The following is an 18,343-nucleotide window of genomic DNA, read 5'->3' as shown; positions in this document are numbered from 1 at the left end:
TCTATTGCTTAGTTGAGGTATTGAAAAGTCACCTGCTTGGTGAAAGACAAGTACAAACCATGTAGTTGTTAGCATCAGTTGAGAGTTGTTTGTTCTAATTAGTTAGTGACTGTACATGTATGGTTTAGAGTTCATCAGGTTGACTTGCTCAAAACCAATGCAAGCAGTAAAGCCAAGAGTCTATCAAGCTAAAGAAATAACCAACTACCTGTAACCTGAACGGGGGTTGTGGAACAACAGCTGGGTGAAAAACCTCCCCGTACGTCCACTTGCCCCTAGGAGGAAAACCCCGGGCCAGCTGTACCCCACGTTCAAAGGCCTCCCGGGCTAGGCCAAAAAAAAAAAATTTTAAATCATAGACAATCTACTTAAGCCATCTTGTCGTCTTCTCTTGGTTTTTTCTAGTCTCTCCAGTCCATGCTGTCTTGTAATGATCTCAGCTGTCTAGCATCCTGTGATGAAACAACCAACATGATAAATCATTGTGGAATCCAATCTTCAGCTCTAGACACCAAGAAAGATAGAGGTTTTATTTACAATTTGTCTTGGTTTCTTAGACCAAAAAACAGCACTCACATGCATCAAAAGTGACAAAAAGAATTTAACACTACGGAATTATAATCCAATTAGCTCAAAGTTGTTTTGGTGCTATTAATGAATATACAGCTTTTAAAATTTACTTGGTTTTATTTTTGTCTCATTAACATTCATGCAATATTTGATTGTTCAGACCCTTGATTTCAATATCATTGTGCTAATTACCTTGGTCCCCATGAGTTGGGATAATCGAAGTTTGACTGTATCCTCCAAATTAGATTAGCCCTTAGTGGGGTTGATACACAATAAATAACTAAGGATCATAAATTATTTAAAGGAACTTTTTAGTGCTTTTTAAAATTTTATAATTGTCGTCATAAGGAGTAATGACGAGGACTAAATGGAGCTTAAAAAACATGCAAAATTCAGTTCTTTGCAGTTTTTGTGCTTGACAAAAAGGAGAAAATTGAGATTTTATGGGACAACTGGTCTTGGAGGCAAACTTGGCCTCCCATGGCTGGAAACATTGCATATGAGTGCATACAAGTCTGTTTTGGTTTCTTGATTGATTTGCTTGTTTGTAGCAAAACTTGCAAGTTTCTCAGGTGCAAGAGAATTCAGGAGAGGTGCAATGAAAGTTATGAATTTAATGGAAAATAATGATGAAATTCATAAACACTAAACCAAAATTGATTGAATTTTGTTAATTCAGAAACGAACTGATGATTCCTTGCTCAGAGTGGATTCTAAATGGTTTCTTTGATGTACCATGATCCGAGTGATCTTGGAAATAATCTGTTTGGTACAAAAATGAAAATCTGTTTCTAAGATTTCTTGGTTGAATGAAAAGCCTTATTGGCAAGCTTTGAAGTCATACTAACATGTGTTCTACACTTAGCAACAACTTCTTTTTGGAAAGAAAGCATTTAAGTATTGGTAAGTTTGGTACGTTAAAAAAAGCAAAAATTCTAGGAACAGCATTTTGTGCCTGAGCTGTTAGGTACATGTAAAACTGGCCTCCCTCCAGCAGGGGTGAAAACAAATGAATTGATCAGAGAGCACATGCATACAAGAGGGTTTGTTCTCATTTATACATGTATTACGTAATATTAGTTACCGTACGACTGGTCATTATGAAACACGGCTACAGTTGGTCTCAGGCTGCATTTAGTCCGCAGTCCGCATTTTATACTTCAGTCAGTGTTTTATACCCAGTCCGTAGTGCTCAGTCTGCATTTTATACCTCAGTCTGCGTTTTACACTGAGTCTGTAGTCTACACTCCACAGTTTGTAGTCCATACTTTATAGTGACCGGAACCCTATGATTCTGGGCCATATAAATTGACACAAACTTTGCCTGTTCTGTTGGTATGTGAGACAACATACTTTTATTACCAAAACTAGGACAATTATTCTGTTTACCAACATGACTTTGAATTGCCTTGGCTCTGGGGGAACAGCTATTGAGCATTTTTACCTCCAAACCAATGAAGTGGAGGACATGTTAGTGTACAAAGTAATCCTGTGCGGAGTTGATTGAACTCTTTTCCTATGTAAACACTTTTGTTGCATTGATGTTACATATTTTGTGCCCAGAAATCTAGGCCACCGAAGTGAAACTACACATGTCCTCCTTTGATTTATTCAGCGGAAAGCAATGTTGGTTTTGGTCGAAGAGAAGAGGGTACACAACACCCAGCCAAACTGCAACTTTCTGTGTGTATGAAAAGTCGTACACATTTCATGATGACATGTTTGCAAGGTTTTTAAATGCCAACACTAACTTCAACCTTTGAATATTAAACAACTTATCCGCTACAGTCCACAATAAGCTGCATGGACACTCGAAAGTCAGCCATATTGTACAGTTATTCGAAAGAAAGCAAATGGATGAACATGGAGATGATGTGATTTGTCCCTGAAGAAAATTTTTTTTGACAGGGGGGGGGGGGGGTGCAAATTGGTGCCATTTAACAAATTGACATCAGTTTTTCATGCACGTCTATCCTGTTACTGATCATGAATTTCATCATAACATTGTCAAAGTAGCTGTGGATCCACGAGGCAATAGCTGAGTGAATCTGCTTACTACCTTGACAATGTTATCATGAAATTCATTGTCAATAACATTACAGATGCATGAAAAACTGACAACAATTTGCTTTTTAACAAGAACAAATTGTCAAATTGTCTGCTCCTGCTTGTTGCTGCATCGCATAAATTATAAATTCATATGTCTGTCTGCGTATTGACAATGAAAATTAGGCAATGAGTGCATGAGAATTTCTGCACTTATTGTTAAAAGAAGATACACAAAAACTCCATTTTTTTCCCATTACCTCAAGTGCAAAAAGTTATCATATGTGCATTTAAAAATCATACTGTGCTAAAAGTAATTTATTTTTAGTAAATCTGCCGGTAGTAACGTGTTACAAAGTACTTAATTTTAATCAGCTTAGCATTTTTTTTATTAGTACTTAAGGCTCTTGTTTAGTGTCCCCGATTTGTCCACTAGGGCTAAATACATTTGACACTGAAAGTGGTACTATGACCAAATTTTTTCCCCTTGATTTTTTAGGTATATCACATAGAATTCCATGAAAGAATAAAAATGCCGTTTACCATTTGCAAATATCTGCATTAGTTCCGGAGATATTTAAGTTTGAAAACTGTGTAAAATATGCAAATGAGATAACTGATGACGTCACGCACTCAACCCAATTTTATATCAAGTTTATAAATAGAGCTATCGTGGTCAATTTGCAGCACAGACCATTGAAACTTGGCAGGCTGAAGGTTCTACAGGAAACAAACCTACCACTGTGAAAAATTATGTTCCCATGGCAACTCACTCTTTTCCAGTCCCCACCCACTTTGTTTCAATATGTTAGAGATTTTCAGCTCACAAAACATTAAGCGAGGCCACAAACTTGAGCTAACACATTTATATGCTTGCTGGATCAAGCATATGAGGCACCATTTGCAAATATCAAAATGGAACGCCAAAGGTGGCCAGAAATGCCTTTAATATTGGGAAGGTCTGAAACCCAGTATGTTGCCATGGTAACCAAACTGTTAAGCTCATATTGTGGGGGTAGAATCTTACTGAAAAGAATCAAACATTTTTGATACAAATTGGCTGATGTCATCACTGGGCTAATTTGCATATTTTAAAAACTTGAATATCTCTGGAACGAAAAGAGATAATTTGAATATAGTAATCAGCATTTTTCTTCTGACACAAGCTAATTGTTTATGTTTTAAAATGGATGTGATAGGAAAGATATGATTTTCGTCATAGTATCACTTAAAACAAAGGTTCTTACATATCTTATCTTATCAACAAGAGCCATGAGGAGATAATTACCAGTTAAGATCACTTTTCCCTAAATTTGATAATGATTGTCCGGTAAAGCAGGTTACAAAATAAGCATGTTTACCTGGTGAGTGAGCATCTGCTCATTTTAGGCTTTCCACTGTCCTTCATCATTTCTCCACTGTCTATCAAAGCTTGTCCACTGTCCATCCAGATGATCTGAAGTTGATTTAACAAATTTTAGAAACAAGAACATTTTATTTATGTTGACCAGACCCAGGTTGTTTGGAAGGTGGATAATGCTATCGAGCAGATATATCACTATCCAGCGGATAGTAGGGTTTGTTTTGTCAACACTTACATGTATGGACTGGATAGTGATGTGTTACAGTTTCAAATGAGGTATGTACCAAGATCTGAGTTACCAATTAGCAACATTATGATGTCATACCTCATTTTACATGAGACCAAATTAATAACTTACCATCAAGGGATAATTTTTGAAATATGATGTCGGCGTCTACATGTAAAAGCTGAAATAGTCATCTACACGATGGCAAAATTGAAAAAATTGTACTTTAATAACGCTGCCGGTTAATTCGGCTCTAAATAAATCACTAGGTCAACACGTACAACATGGCCGCTTCAACAAAACTTTATTACTGCAATGTACTCTGAGTACTGACACAATATGTACTATAAGGTACGTAACATATTACACTGCTTCCTCTTAGGAATAAGATATTCTTACAACAAGTAAGTTCACAATATTAGCTATTACATTAGCTACAGGCTCAGTCAAACAACAGCTTTCCTGATTCTCTCTGATCGCCTCAAAACAACTGGTGAAGGAGTGTTTACATGCTCTTCATTAACACTAGAATTTGGCTCATTATCTTCATCTGAGAAACTGACTGGCGGCTGCAGCACACCAGTTGAAACTTGGCTATCATCTATACCTAAGTTAGATTGTTCACACAATTCTGGGACAGGTATATCTAACTCTCTAGTTTCATTGAGCACCTTATCACGAGCTTTGATCAAATGTTCAACATGAACATGTCTTGTTTTATGGCCAGTCTTAACCAAATAAGTTCTGGGTCTACAGACCTTAACTACCTTCTCCAGAATCCACCTCTCAGTATTGCTACTGGCTTGAGTATTTTTCACTCAAACTACGTCATTCTCTACAATCAGCCTCCATTGTATCTTGAGGACTCTTTAAATCCTTATATTCCTTCTGCTTATTCTGGTTACTCTCTATTGTTTGGGCTAGATCAGGTTTCATTCGACTTAAATGCGTATGCAGGCAATGTCTCATCAACAGTTAAGCTGGCACAGTACCTCACAGTGGTCCTGTGTGGGGTGGCACGATACCTTAAAAGAAAATCTGCTAGCCTATGTTTGATAGACCTACAGTTTCCCTCTAAAACCTGTTTGACAAGTGCCTCTTTTACTATTCTGACCACTCTTTCGGCTGCACCATTTGATTGTGGGTGGTAAAGAGGAACCAAAAGAATGCAATTTTGTTCAGAACAAAGTTCATACTGACAGATATAGTAGGGTTTTAAATCTTCAGCAAAAGCTTCTGGCCATCCCATCATGACCCAGTCAAGTACTTTTGCTTAGCACTGGGTCCAGCAATGTGGCTTTCCCAATATCTTTTGCAGTTATACTGAAATCCTTATCAGTAACACTAACAATGTAGATCTCGCTCTCACTGCCTATCTTAGAATCTTCATGGGGTAATCTAAAGAGTGCACAGTTGCTGTGCTTTCAGAGCTCCTGCACTCAATTTTATAGTCATATGCTGAAAGGACAATTGCCCAATGCTGCATACAGGCAGCTACAAGTGTGGGTATGGCAGCTTTAGGGCCCTAAATAGCCAACAATGGCTGGTGGTCAGTCACTAAAGTGAACTTTCTTCCATATAGAACCTGATGGAATCTTTTCACCCCAAATATGATAGACAAGCCCTTCCATTCGATTTGGGCATAATGTTTCTCACTTGAGCTAAGTGTGTGTGAAATGCAAATTGTACTTGTGTAACCTGTCCAACACAGATTTTCCTGCCAGTCATTTCCCCCTATTAAGATGTCATCCTGTTTACAAACACATTTCTCAATCCCTTGAGGAATTTGATCCATCTTTGCTTGCAATATTTTGGAGATGACCTGACCCCATAGGGCAATTTTAAGTAGAAATAAAGGCCTTTGTGAGTAGTAATTGTTAGGTATTCTTGATGTTTTTTGTCAACATTCAGCTGGGCTTAAGCATGTGATAGATCAAGCTTACTAAATACCTTAGAGCCAACTAGTGCACTATACAAATCCTGAGTTGTGGGTAAAACATATTGCTCATCTTCAACAGACTGATTTAGAGTTGACTTGTTCTCTGCAAATTCTAACAGTGCTTTTAGCCCTTGGCACAACCACAATATGGGCTAGCCCAACACGACCTGCCAGTTTTCTTTATGAACCCATGTTTTTTTGAGTTTGTGTAACTCCCTTTCAACTTGCTCTATTAATACATATGGAACTCTATGCGCTTTGAATTCATAAATACGGGTTTTGCGTCACCTCTCATGGTCACAGGTGCCTCAAGACCCTTCATGCCTTCATAACTCAGTAAACATTGCACTACATTTAGACCGCAAATCATTCAATTGACTATCAGCACTCACAGGGTCTCCCTCAGGAATACAAAATATCTCATCCTGCTCTAAGTTAATGTACTGCAGCCAGTTTTTACTGAGTAAGGTAGAGGTTTAGCTGATAAATAGCTACAAGAATGCAAAGAGTATTGTTTACCCTTGTACACTATGTCACATTGTATTTAGATAATTTCGCCTGACACATCAAGTACTTCACCCAACATGTATGTCTTCAGTGTTACCTTCGAGGGAGTCAGAGGCTTATCTGCAAACTTCTCCAGATATTCAATTTGACTCATTATTGAGAAATCTGCTGCTATGTCTAACTCCATCATACTGTACATTGGTTTACCATTGATTTTCGTTTCTATCGTACACCTGTTGCGATTGGGCACATTTTGGTCAAGTGAATACAGAGAATAAATTCCTAATTCATCATCATTCTGACACTCATCATTGCCTGATTCCAAAGCCTGTACACTATGAACTTTACCTTTCTTTCTTTCATCCTTAAAGTGGCAAACAGAAGCTAAATGCCCAATTTTGGAGCAGTTGTAGCATTTTGCTGAATTAAAATTAATTTACACTATAGGTTACTTAACATATTAAATGTACGAGAGTGTTTTCGAGAAAATTGTTGGTGAAGTTTCAAGGTGTTAAAATTCAACAAAAACAAAGCTGTTTTAGTTATTGCAAACTATGTCCACAAAACTTGACTGAATGGTATTCTGGTCTAAATGAATCTTACAACATCTAATTATCTCGATTGAAATCTCAGAGAAATCGCTCCATTTGATTTTCAGAAACATTGGCTTGAATATCATCTGGTGTGGGGTGTTATTTTGCTTTTTGTCAAAAATTGCCCCTAGAATTTATTATTAAATTGGGTGGGAATGAAAACACAGTTTTTTGATGAATTTTTCTTTTAGACTTGACCCTCAATGAGATTAATCCATTTTCAACGTAATCCTGGAGTTTCATATAAATTGAAATACTTTAAGGTCACTAATTTTCAGCCTCAACTCAGGAAAATATTGCACTGATTTTCACTCATGTTGTTTGCCATCTTTATGATCTTTATGTCTTCATGATTTTTTTTTGTTTTGAAACACCATGCTATTGTACATTTCTGTATATCTTGAATTTATAAAACAAGTGATTGCTTTCCAATGATTTCCCCCAAGCATGCTAAATTTTCTCATCTTGCACTACAGTGAAATATTTGTCGCACTTAACTTATGGCTGCAGGCGTTAACCTTGCCAAGCTGAGGTCAAGCAGTGAGCACAAGTGGAAAATTGGTATGCTAAACATAAACAAGGTATCCAGCATAGCAATGATTTTCTGCTTGTGCTCACCACTTTCCCTCAGCTTGGCCTCTTTACTACAAGATGACTGAAAGCCTCACATAGATTTTATTCTTTTTGTAATGCTAGCTCGGAATATTTTAGCAAGCTTTGGGACTTATTTCCGTGAGATGCCTGGGGCCTGTTTCTCGAAAGCCCCACAAACTTTTAGGGCCTGCAAAGCTATTTTTAGTTAATCTGTAACTAGAAGCAGAAAGGTGCATACACCTGAACCTCTTGTATGAACTTCTGGTCATATTAAGAATATGTAAAGAAAACAGCTCTGTAATCATAAGGTTTGCGATTTGCTATGGCTTTCCGGGAGCAAAACTTTTGTGGGACCTTTGAGAAACAGGCCCCAGGATCCTAGCGGGCACATCAGCGCGAGGCACCATGCGATCACTCGAGGGGTTGCGAGATAATGTAGTGCACAAGATTTAAAGTTTGCAAAAATCAAAACAAACATGGCAGCTGTGCTTTCTGCCAAGTGTAGTAAGTTGTTTGTTACTTTCACGTTCAAAAACATCCATCCTTCAGGCAATATCAAAGGGAAAACACTCCTTTAAACCACTGCGCTGGGTTGTAAATTAAAACTGTGATGTTGATGTTGCGATCGATTGTGCTGGCTATCAATCTAAACAAACAGCAAGGGAAAAACTACTCTTCAGGTTTTCTTTGTTCGTTTCACTTGGCCAGTCTCACCTTCGGTTACTTATGGTACTCTTCTTCTACCGCTTGTGCTGCTAATGACAACAGCGAAAAAGAAAATACTGCTGGGAGCAACAACATCCAAGATTTGCATAGAATTGTAGGCTTTACTGATCAGCCTTCACGTGTGCGCAAGGGGTGATCTTGCAAAGTTGAGATTTTAATTTGTGTATACCAAAAATTCCTTATCCACAAAGCTAATAGCTCAAAAACTGATCTGGTTACCCTACTTTTCTAATGTAATAAATTGATCAACTTACAGCAAAAGCAGAATGTATGTGCGAATATGTAAAACAATTGTGGAGTGGAATTCCTCCAACTTGGAAATTTCAATTTTTTAAATTTATGCAAAATCTACTCCACAGAATTGTTCATAATTTAACCTGTTTCTTCTTCTGTGTGAAATAAAAAGATTTTGAAAAAAAAAATATGGGGTCACTGGCTTAATTTTTTAGACAGATGCAATTGATGGTAAAAAGTGGGTAACTTTGTTGCCATGTGTATCAATCAGCTAAACTCAAGAAAGACGGGACAACAGAAGTCCGGCAAGAAAACACAAGCACAGGCTTTATTTCAAGTGAAGTCCACATGGAACTGACGCCATCTAACATACGGGAACTAAATGACGTAACGATGTAACGATATGTCACGCAACATGTCACATCTCCCCCAATATAGAAAAAGCAAGTAAAAATGAAATATGAAATAAAATAAAATAAGAAAATAATGAGCCATGCAAATCTAGCATAATAAATGTTCATTGGCAAGTGTTCAATGTCTATAACCCCTTCAAAGTCCAATGATCATGGGCCTGGCCTTGTAGCCACACAGCAAGTTCTATTAAGTCTCTTTAGTATTCAAATGTCAATGTTCAATAATAGTGAACCATAACAAGTGTTCAACAAACTAATCAAACATGCGATGTTAAAGTTAGGTTCAGTGTTCAGTACTCAAGGCTCAGTAACTGAGGCCAAGAAGCATGACAGTCAAGTATTGTAATCTGCGAGATAGGATGGTCTTTTTACAATCCGTCCTGAGTGGGTCCTTGTTATCACACCACAGTCCGACTCAGCTATCTCTCGGTTGAGTTCAACAAGGGAAGTACCGGTATCCAGGGTGCTGCTTGACTCTCCTTGACAAGTTGAGTCACCGGTTGTGTCAGGAGTGTTTGAGACTTGTGGTGGTAAATTAGTAGTAACCTCAGGAGGCAGCTCATTGGTTCTCTTCAGATGAACTCTGTTTCGTCTGTAAGACGTCCCATCTCCTGTCTCCACTTCATATGACCTCTCATCGAGCCTTTCCACGACAACTCCCTTCTTCCACTCCTTTTTTCCCAGTACAAACGGCTTCATTCGCACAGTGTCACCCTCGCTCAGAGGGGGTAGATCTTGGGCGTTGGTGTTGTAATACCGGACTTGCCTTTGCTGGACTTCCTTCAATTTCTCTCTCTCGTGAGCCGAGTTGAGTGTCCTTGGCTCCAACAGGGTGCTAGTTGTAGGCAGTAGAGTTCTTGTTCTTCTATTCATGAGCCTCTGGACTGGACTGCTTCCAATGCCTTGTGATGGGGTGTTGCGTTCAGCAAGGAGCCCCAAGTAGAAATCGTCTCCAGCTTTGGCAGTCTTGCGAAGCAGTCGTTTGGCAGATTTGACAGCTGCCTCTACCTTGCCATTGGCTTTGCTGTTGTAGGGGGATGTAACACTATGCTCAATGTCCCAGGTCTTTGTCATTCTCTTGAATTCTGCAGCTGTAAATTGAGCGCCATTGTCACTTACGAGCTGACATGGACTGCCATGTCTGGCAAAATGAGCCTTGAGTTTCTTCACCACAGTCTCAGCATCTACACGGTGCAGCTTGTCCAGTTCCCAATAGCCACTATAGTAATCCACTGTCACCAGGTAGTCTGTCTGGTTCAGGGAGAATAGATCAACAGCTACTTTCTCCCACGGCCTCTGTGGCACTTCATGGGACATGAGGGTCTCTTTGCCATGCGAGATTTCAAACAGCCTACAGGGCTTGCAGGTTGAAATCCAGTGTCTGAGTTCAGAGTTCATGCCAGGCCAATACACACTTTCCCGTGCCCTCCTGAGACAGCCTTCAACACCAGCATGGGATGCATGTATGTCTCTCTTTACTTCGGCCCTAAGTCCCTGGGGTACAACAAGGTGCTCACCTTTGAAAACGAGCCCATCATAAATGCTAAGCTCATCTCTCATGCTGTAGTAGGGGACCAGTTGGGAAGGAACGTTGGACTTGTCCTCAGGCCAGCCTTTCAGTATGGTGCTCTTCAGGGCTTGTAAGGTGTCGTCTTGTTCAGTCTCCACTCAAAACTTCTGTAACTACCCTTGTCCAATGGGCAGGAATTGGACGGCATTGACAACTTCAAATTCATTGCAGGTTTCTTGGCCATCAGCTGGTAGGTATGATCGGCTCATCATGTCTGCCAAGTGCTGTGTGTGACCCGGAGAATACTGCACTTCTATGTCATAGGCCAGACTTCTGAGCAACATGCCTTGTAGACGTTTCGGTGCCCTGTCAAGCGGTTTTTTGGTGATGGCTTCAAGTGGCTTGTGGTCCGATCTGACAACTACCTGGCGACCAAAGGCAAAGTGGTGCCACTTCTCCAGTGCAAAGACAATAGCAAGCATCTCCTTTTCTATGGTGGCATAACGGGTCTCAGGATCTGTAAGTGCTCTGCTAGCGTATGCCAGTGGTCGACCTTCTTGCATAAGTGCGGCACCAATTCCCAGGCTGCTGGCATCACACTGTATAACAAGCTCTTTGTCAGGAATGTAGTAGGCAAGGATTGGAGCCTGGGTGACTAGTTGTTTCACTTCATTGAAAGCTTTGTCTTCAGCATCGCCCCAGTACCATTCGACTCCCTTTTGTGTCAGTCTTCTGAGTGGTTCCATTACTTGGGAAAGCTTTGGAAGGAATTTTGCAAGATAATTAACAGTTCCGTTAAGTCTTTCAATGTCCTCCTTGGTCTTTGGTGTTTGCAGCTTTAGGATAGCTTCTACCTTACTTAGATCTGGTTTCAGACCCTCTGTAGTGAGTTGGTGCCCCATGAAATCCAGTTGTTTCACTCTCAGGGTCACTTTCTCCTTGTTGAGGCGGATGGATTTCTCTTCGCAGCGCTGGAAGAGTGATGTGAGGTTTCTGTCATGGTCCTGCGTGGCATCCTCAATGGTGTCTCCAACACCATAGATCAATATGTCATCAGCTATACAGGCAACACCCACCAGTCCTTCCAGGGCTTGATGGAGTCGTTTTTGGAAGATCTCAGAGCTAACAGAGAGTCCAAAGGGAAGACGTCTCCACCTGTACCTCCCGAATGGGGTAGAGAAAGTGGTAAGCAGACTGGACTCTTCTTCCAAGGTACAGTGCCAATAACCATGACTCAGATCAACTTTGCTGAAAACTTTCGCCTTTGCAAGGTCAGGGAGGATGTCATCCAGTACAGGAAGCTGGTAGTGTTCCCGCTTTAACGCGAGGTTAAGGGATCGTGGATCTATGCAGATCCGAAGACTTCCATCCTTTTTGGTTGCAACTGCCATCTGATTTACCCAGTCGGTGGGTTCATCTACGGGAGCGAGAACTCCTACCCCGACCAGTCTGTCAAGCTCCTGCTTAACCTGGTCTCGCAGCTCAACAGGCAGCCTTTTCGGTGGACGAAGTACCGGCTCTGCATCGGGCTTGATGGTCAGACGTACAGAGCCAGATAAGGTGCCAATGTCGCCATTGAATACATCAGGAAAAGCTTTTAAGACGTCTTGCTGGCCTTCAACTACTCCATTAACACTTTCAAACTTATCATAGTTGACTGTGATCAGCTTCATCTTCTCAGCTGCCTTGCGACTCAGCAGTGGGGTTAGTTCAGCTTCAACACCAACAAACTTCACCATGTACTTCTTGGAGGTTTTGGGGTTCTCTAGGAGGAGTTTACAGGTACCAAGTGCTTTCATTTTTGCTTTGTTCCACATTTCGAGGGAAATGTTGGATGGCTGAATTTCACTGTTGCCTATGCAATTTCTGGGAATGATGCTGACAGTAGCTCCACAGTCTATTTGCAGTTTGACTGGGCTGGAGTTAATGTTCATTTCACAATAGATTGGCTTATCCTTCCTAGATGCAACACCATTGACAAAAGCATTAAGGGTCTTTACAGAGGCCACATCCGAGTCGGAGTCAGAGGAGTCACAGGCCTGATTCACTAGGTGCACCTTTCCTTTCGTCTCACAGACCACAGAGCCCTTCCAGTGATTCATTTTCCCGCATGCATTGCACCGTTTACCCCATGCAGGACACAATTCTTTTTTCAGAACATGAGTCTACAAGCAGAATTTGCACTTGAGCTTTCGTGACTGCGTGGTTTTCCTGTCAGATGATGGTTCAGGGGGGTCACTCCGTTTGCCATTCGCTCTACGTGATTGGTTTACCCAGTGGACTTCCTCAACTTTTTCACTCGCACCAATTGCCTGCAGTTGAGTTGTGGCACTTTCAGATGTGCGGCAAATATCAATACATCTCATTAAATCCAGCTTTCGTTCTTGAAGGAGCCTTTTTCTGGCATCGCCATTTCTGATGCCGAGAACAATACGGTCTCGAAGAAGAGAATCAGTCATTCGAGGGCAAGTGCAGAAGTTACATGTTTCAGCCATGTTTCGTAGTGCGATCAGGTATGCATCGAAGCTTTCGCCGACTTCTTGATTTCTTTGGTTGAACTTGAAGCATTCATACGTCTCGTTGACTTCACCTGTGAAGTACTCGTCAAACTTGGCTATTATGGTGTCGATCTTTTCGGGGTCTTCGCCAGTGTTGTACCGAAAGGCGTTGAAGATCTCCAATGCACCTTGACCGATGGTACAGAGAAAAAGGGCTTTTTGATATTGAGCATCTTGGCTGGTAATCTTCGCTACAACCGCGTAGTTAATCCAGGTTTGTTTCCATAATTTCCACTTTTTCGGTGAACAGTCCGCAAGGTTGAGTGGAGCAGGAGGTTTTACATGTGGTAATGGCGGGCGATTCGGTTGAGCAGCGCTCAAGGTTGGTGCAGAAACGGTGTCAGCTTCAACTCCGGTTGCAGGCATGACTTGCAGTGGTTCTGAGCAGATTCTCAACCGCTGTCACCATGTATCAATCAGCTAAACTCAAGAAAGACGGGACAACAGAAGTCCGGCAAGAAAACACAAGCACAGGCTTTATTTCAAGTGAAGTCCACATGGAACTGACGCCATCTAACATACGGGAACTAAATGACGTAACGATGTAACGATATGTCACGCAACATGTCACACCATGCAACAGAACAGTGCAAACTTAATTTATGACTTAAACACAATGAAAGATACAGTAGAGAGTTACCTAAAAAAACTAGCACAGCCATTTAAAACAGTACAGTTCCAAGCCTAGTCCAAGAGAAGGGCTAAAATTGGTAATGTCAGATGCCAGCATATGATAAAGTCTGCATATGAGTCAAGTGGCCCATCAGGCCAGCACCTACATGTACCTTGGGTTTCTGTAGCATAAAGAGACTAGGAGGATTCCTTCTCCACCCTGGATGGGATGCTAGCCCATTGCATGGTTAACCCCCAGCATTAAATTTAACTGCCAGAACTAATTTATACACAATGTTCACCTGGGTGGAGAGAGGCACCATGAGAGTAAAATGTCTTGCTCAAGAACACAACACAATTTTCCCAGTCAGGGCTATAACCTGGGTCAGGATGTTCAAAGCCCGATTAAGTCAACCCAGGATTACATGTAGCAAGAATTTTGATTTCAGTTTTGAGACTTTTCGGTGAGGTTTTCAGTTTACACTGTTGGCCCTTCTGTTTTTAGTTTGAATGATCACAAACTACTCAAAACATAAGCAGTAAAAAACATTTCAATACAAAAAAAATTAATATTTTGGTTAACTTTTAATTCTGGGTCAGTGCTAACTGGTTTTCAAACAACCTGGCCCTGGACTACTCAATCCAGGGTCTAGTGCACTAACCACATGGTAACCATGCCTTCCTAAAGTATATGGAAAACAATATAATTATTTACCTGGTCAGTCAAGGTGACTGCTTTGGCTTCTTGTAGTTAAAAATGCTGCATTTAGACAGTGAATCCATCAACAATTCTAAAGCTCCCTTGCTTCTTTATTTTTTTTTTTGTTGCCTCTTGCCTGTTTATTCAGTCTGTCCTTGGTCCAACAAAAAAAAAGATATATGAGAAAAACTGTGAATCTCTACTTCACACAACATGATATTAGAGTGCAACAAGTTACATATTTTGTCATCTGCTACAAACTTTCCAAGATGGCAGTGGTGCACGATAAGAAAGGTGTTTATGGGAAAGACCAGTGCTATGAATTGTCTAATTTCTGGAAGCAGGACATCCCAGTACTTACTGATGCAAAGATGTGAGACCAGTGGTCTTGAAAATTTAGGGTGGCTCTGCACCCCATCTACAGAATCTCTCCATTGCTTTGATGTGTTATCATGCTTATGTGAAACTTGAGAAAGAAAACAGACAAAAACCAAACAAATTGCATCTTTCAATTTTTATACGTCTGTTTGTTTATGGAGAAATTTTCACGGTTGAGTACTATCCATACAGGTATTTTCCTCAAATAGGCACTATGGGCAGATAGTGTCTCTCAGCTGATGAACACTGTCATGTCACATGATCAGTTTCAACCAATAAGAATTGGAGAACATTTAGTGGTGAACTATAAATACTGATAGACAATGATTATGCACATGCTGCTCTTGAAACTGAACATTATTCCTTATTTCAAGCTTAACTGAAATCGTAGGTTTTGTGCTGTAATCCTTTAGAATTTCTACTAAGACAAAATTACTAGACTACTGGTCCTTGGTTTCTATGAGCGAGAATCAACTTGGCTACACCTTGTTGACTATTCGCTGATAAAAAGCTCGGGCTGTAGTCTACTTGTTAGATATTTAACAAATGGTAAACGCCATAGCGTGTACTATTGAGTTATGGATGCACGCGGGAGGTTGCTAAGCACGAAAGAAGCGTAAGAGTCGCACGAGGTGATAGCCGAGTGCGACTCTAGCTTCTTGAGTGCTTAGCAAACCTCCCAAGTGCATCCATAACTCAATAGTGCATGCTATGGCGTTTACCATTTGTTTTATAACATAACATTGAGACATTGGAACAACAGAAGTCCTTTTATTGAACTACATCACAAAAAAATGTTCGTGTAGTCTTACATGACAAGAGAAAACAAGCGCGCGAAAATTCATTCATGACAACTGACTGCACACCAGTAACTCGGTAAAGTTTCATCTTCAGACAACTGTGAAGACAGTTTCGCATTTCTGGCCATTACTTTGGAAACATTGTCTGTCAAAAGATTTGCTTTGTAAACATTAGCACGCACGTCAGCGGCGTACACCCATGGGCAAATAGTAGACGCTGAATTAACCAATCAGAGCGCGCGTTTCGCTTTAGTTATGTTATAAACAAATATAGAGCAAATATTCTAATAAATTGTGTTACATGTGACTCATACAATTCTAACCCAAGATTTGTCAAATGATGATTTCCAATTATTTTTTATACAAACTGAACAAGATTTTACAGCTCACGCTCTAGTAAAATCACACTCCAACGAGTTTACAGAAGTTTACCTTCCACGTGCAACATTTATGCATATTAGATGGCGCCCCTTTGTGTTTTTTTAAATCAATAATTTTAGCACCTTTTATTCTTTGAGCATTTTTCAGCACCTTTAGTATTGTCTGAGAGGATTTTTGAGGCGTTGCTTTATTTTATAAGTTATAATCTCTGACAAACGTCAGTCTCGGAACCTTGCTGCTCAAAACAACGGCGGGCACGTGCGAGATCTCAGAATTTGAATTTCACGCTGTATAAATTATAAAAGCGCAACACAAAACTATTCCACGAAATTAAAAGCTAACTTAAGCAAGAAATACCAATTTTTGAAAACAGTAGGGCCTAAGCTTACCTTCAGGAGTTTTGCTGTTCTTAGTGAGCTGCACCGCGTGAGCGGTGGAACAAGCAGTCTTCATATTACTGTTCTGAAGTTGCTCCGCCCCCAAAACCATTTTCCTTGCACTCAAAGCCCAACCAGATGAGGAAAAATATGTTTAAAAAGACGAATCATGCGCGTATTCACTGTACCTTTAGCACCAAAATAAGTCTATAAATAATAAACCTCCTCAAAACTACAAACTCCCGCCGCCATGTTGGAATCTCTTTTCGTTACCAGTTTCTCTCGCGTTACAAAAAATTCTCGGCGGGGAAGACGGTTTTTACGCGGGAACGTTACGCGGGATCACGTTATTCATGTACCGGTACCAACATCTCGCGTCAGGCTGGGTGTTTTATTTCTCTTTACAGGTTTAAACGCATAGACTTAGCGAAGCCTAAAAGAAGAGCTCCTGGACCGGGTTGTTCAAAGCCTGATTACACTAACCCAGGATAAGCGAGAATTTTGATTGGAGTTTGTACCTTTGCGGTGAGGTTTTCTGTTTATCAGTCTAAATTTAAATCTAAATATTATTACGTCGGAATCATCCAGAGGACATCACGCCAACTCTGAAACATTAAAATGATGATAAAAACTAAAAACTACAAATAAAACTAATTGTAATTAGAAATAACCTAACAAAGTTTACTTTTAAAGATAGAGAGAGATTGACTGGTAACAGAGTTTGTTCCATTCCGCTATTGTCCTTGGAAAAAAAGAAAATCTAAAAATATCCTTGTGTCCTTTCGGTACAATAAAGTCATGGCTTCCCCGTGTTCTCCCTTCTTTGTATGGAATCAAATAGTCCTCCCATTTCCTGTTTAAGGAACCATGACCCATTTTGAATCTTGCAACATTCCCGTCACGCTCGATCGTAATTTCCTGTGACAAAGCGAGCTGCTTTTCGCTGTACATGTATCCTTTCTGTAGCGGCTTTATCTTTCTGGTAGTGCGGGTCCCATGCACTACAGGCATACTGGAGCTTCGGTGTCACACGAGTCGTGTAAGCGGTTTCTTTCACTGACTTTCGGCAGTTCCACAGATTGCGTTTAATAAGTCACAAGACTTAACTGTGCACTAGAAGAGATTTCATCAATGTGTGGAGGACACCTCATTTTGTTGTCAAGCACTACTCCCAGATAAGGGTGAGAATCCACTTCTTCTACAATTTGTCCACCGTATACATATTCCCGTTTTGGAGGATCTCTCTTGGTTGAAAAGCACATGATCTTGCCCTTTGAGGGGTTGAATTCCACGTTTCACTTTTTTTTGCCAGGTATGCACGTAACATCATTATTTTCTAAAACTTACAACTAAAGAGTCACCAAGGTTTTTATTCTCATCAGACATAGGAGGAGGTAAATTTATATCTGCTAACATTTTTTCAGCTCAATAGCTTGCTTTGTCTGAAAACAAGCACATTTTGAATTTCAGAGTTGAACGCGTTTGTTGAAAAATATATACTTATCTCGTAATTTTTAGAGAAGTTAAAATATTAGGAAAAGTGCTTATTTAAATGTTTACTTGATCAGTTCAGATAATCAGTCGCCTAGATGGCCAAAATAAGTGAGCTCTAAACATGAGCCACGATATGGTCACGTGATATTGGTCGGTGGATACGTTGTTTTGATAGGTGTCAATTGACCATAACATGGATGTCCAATATAAAAGACGTAGGCGACGATGTACGCTGCAAACGAAGGCTGCAGACTTGGTTGGCCAATCAGCTGGAGTATGGCAGTCATGTTGCGCGACGTCGTCGTCGTTTTCATGTCGTAGG

General features: G+C 40.3%; 1 long non-coding RNA gene across 1 annotated transcript; it reads right to left on the bottom strand.

The window, feature by feature from the left end:
• Window positions 1-213: 213 nt before the first annotated feature.
• On the bottom strand, window positions 214-14,712 carry LOC145498085 (uncharacterized). Its single transcript, XR_014050777.1, has 3 exons — window positions 14,607-14,712; window positions 3,978-4,072; window positions 214-452 (listed from the first exon to the last, which is right to left on the bottom strand). It is a non-coding gene; the product is annotated as an uncharacterized LOC145498085 (long non-coding RNA).
• Window positions 14,713-18,343: the final 3,631 nt, after the last annotated feature.

Source organism: Orbicella franksi, chromosome 9, assembly GCF_964199315.1.
Source record: "Orbicella franksi chromosome 9, jaOrbFran1.1, whole genome shotgun sequence".
NCBI classification, from domain to species: Eukaryota; Metazoa; Cnidaria; class Anthozoa; order Scleractinia; family Merulinidae; genus Orbicella; species Orbicella franksi.
The sequence above is the reverse complement of the archived record's forward strand: the minus strand, read 5'-3'. Positions and strand labels throughout refer to the sequence as shown.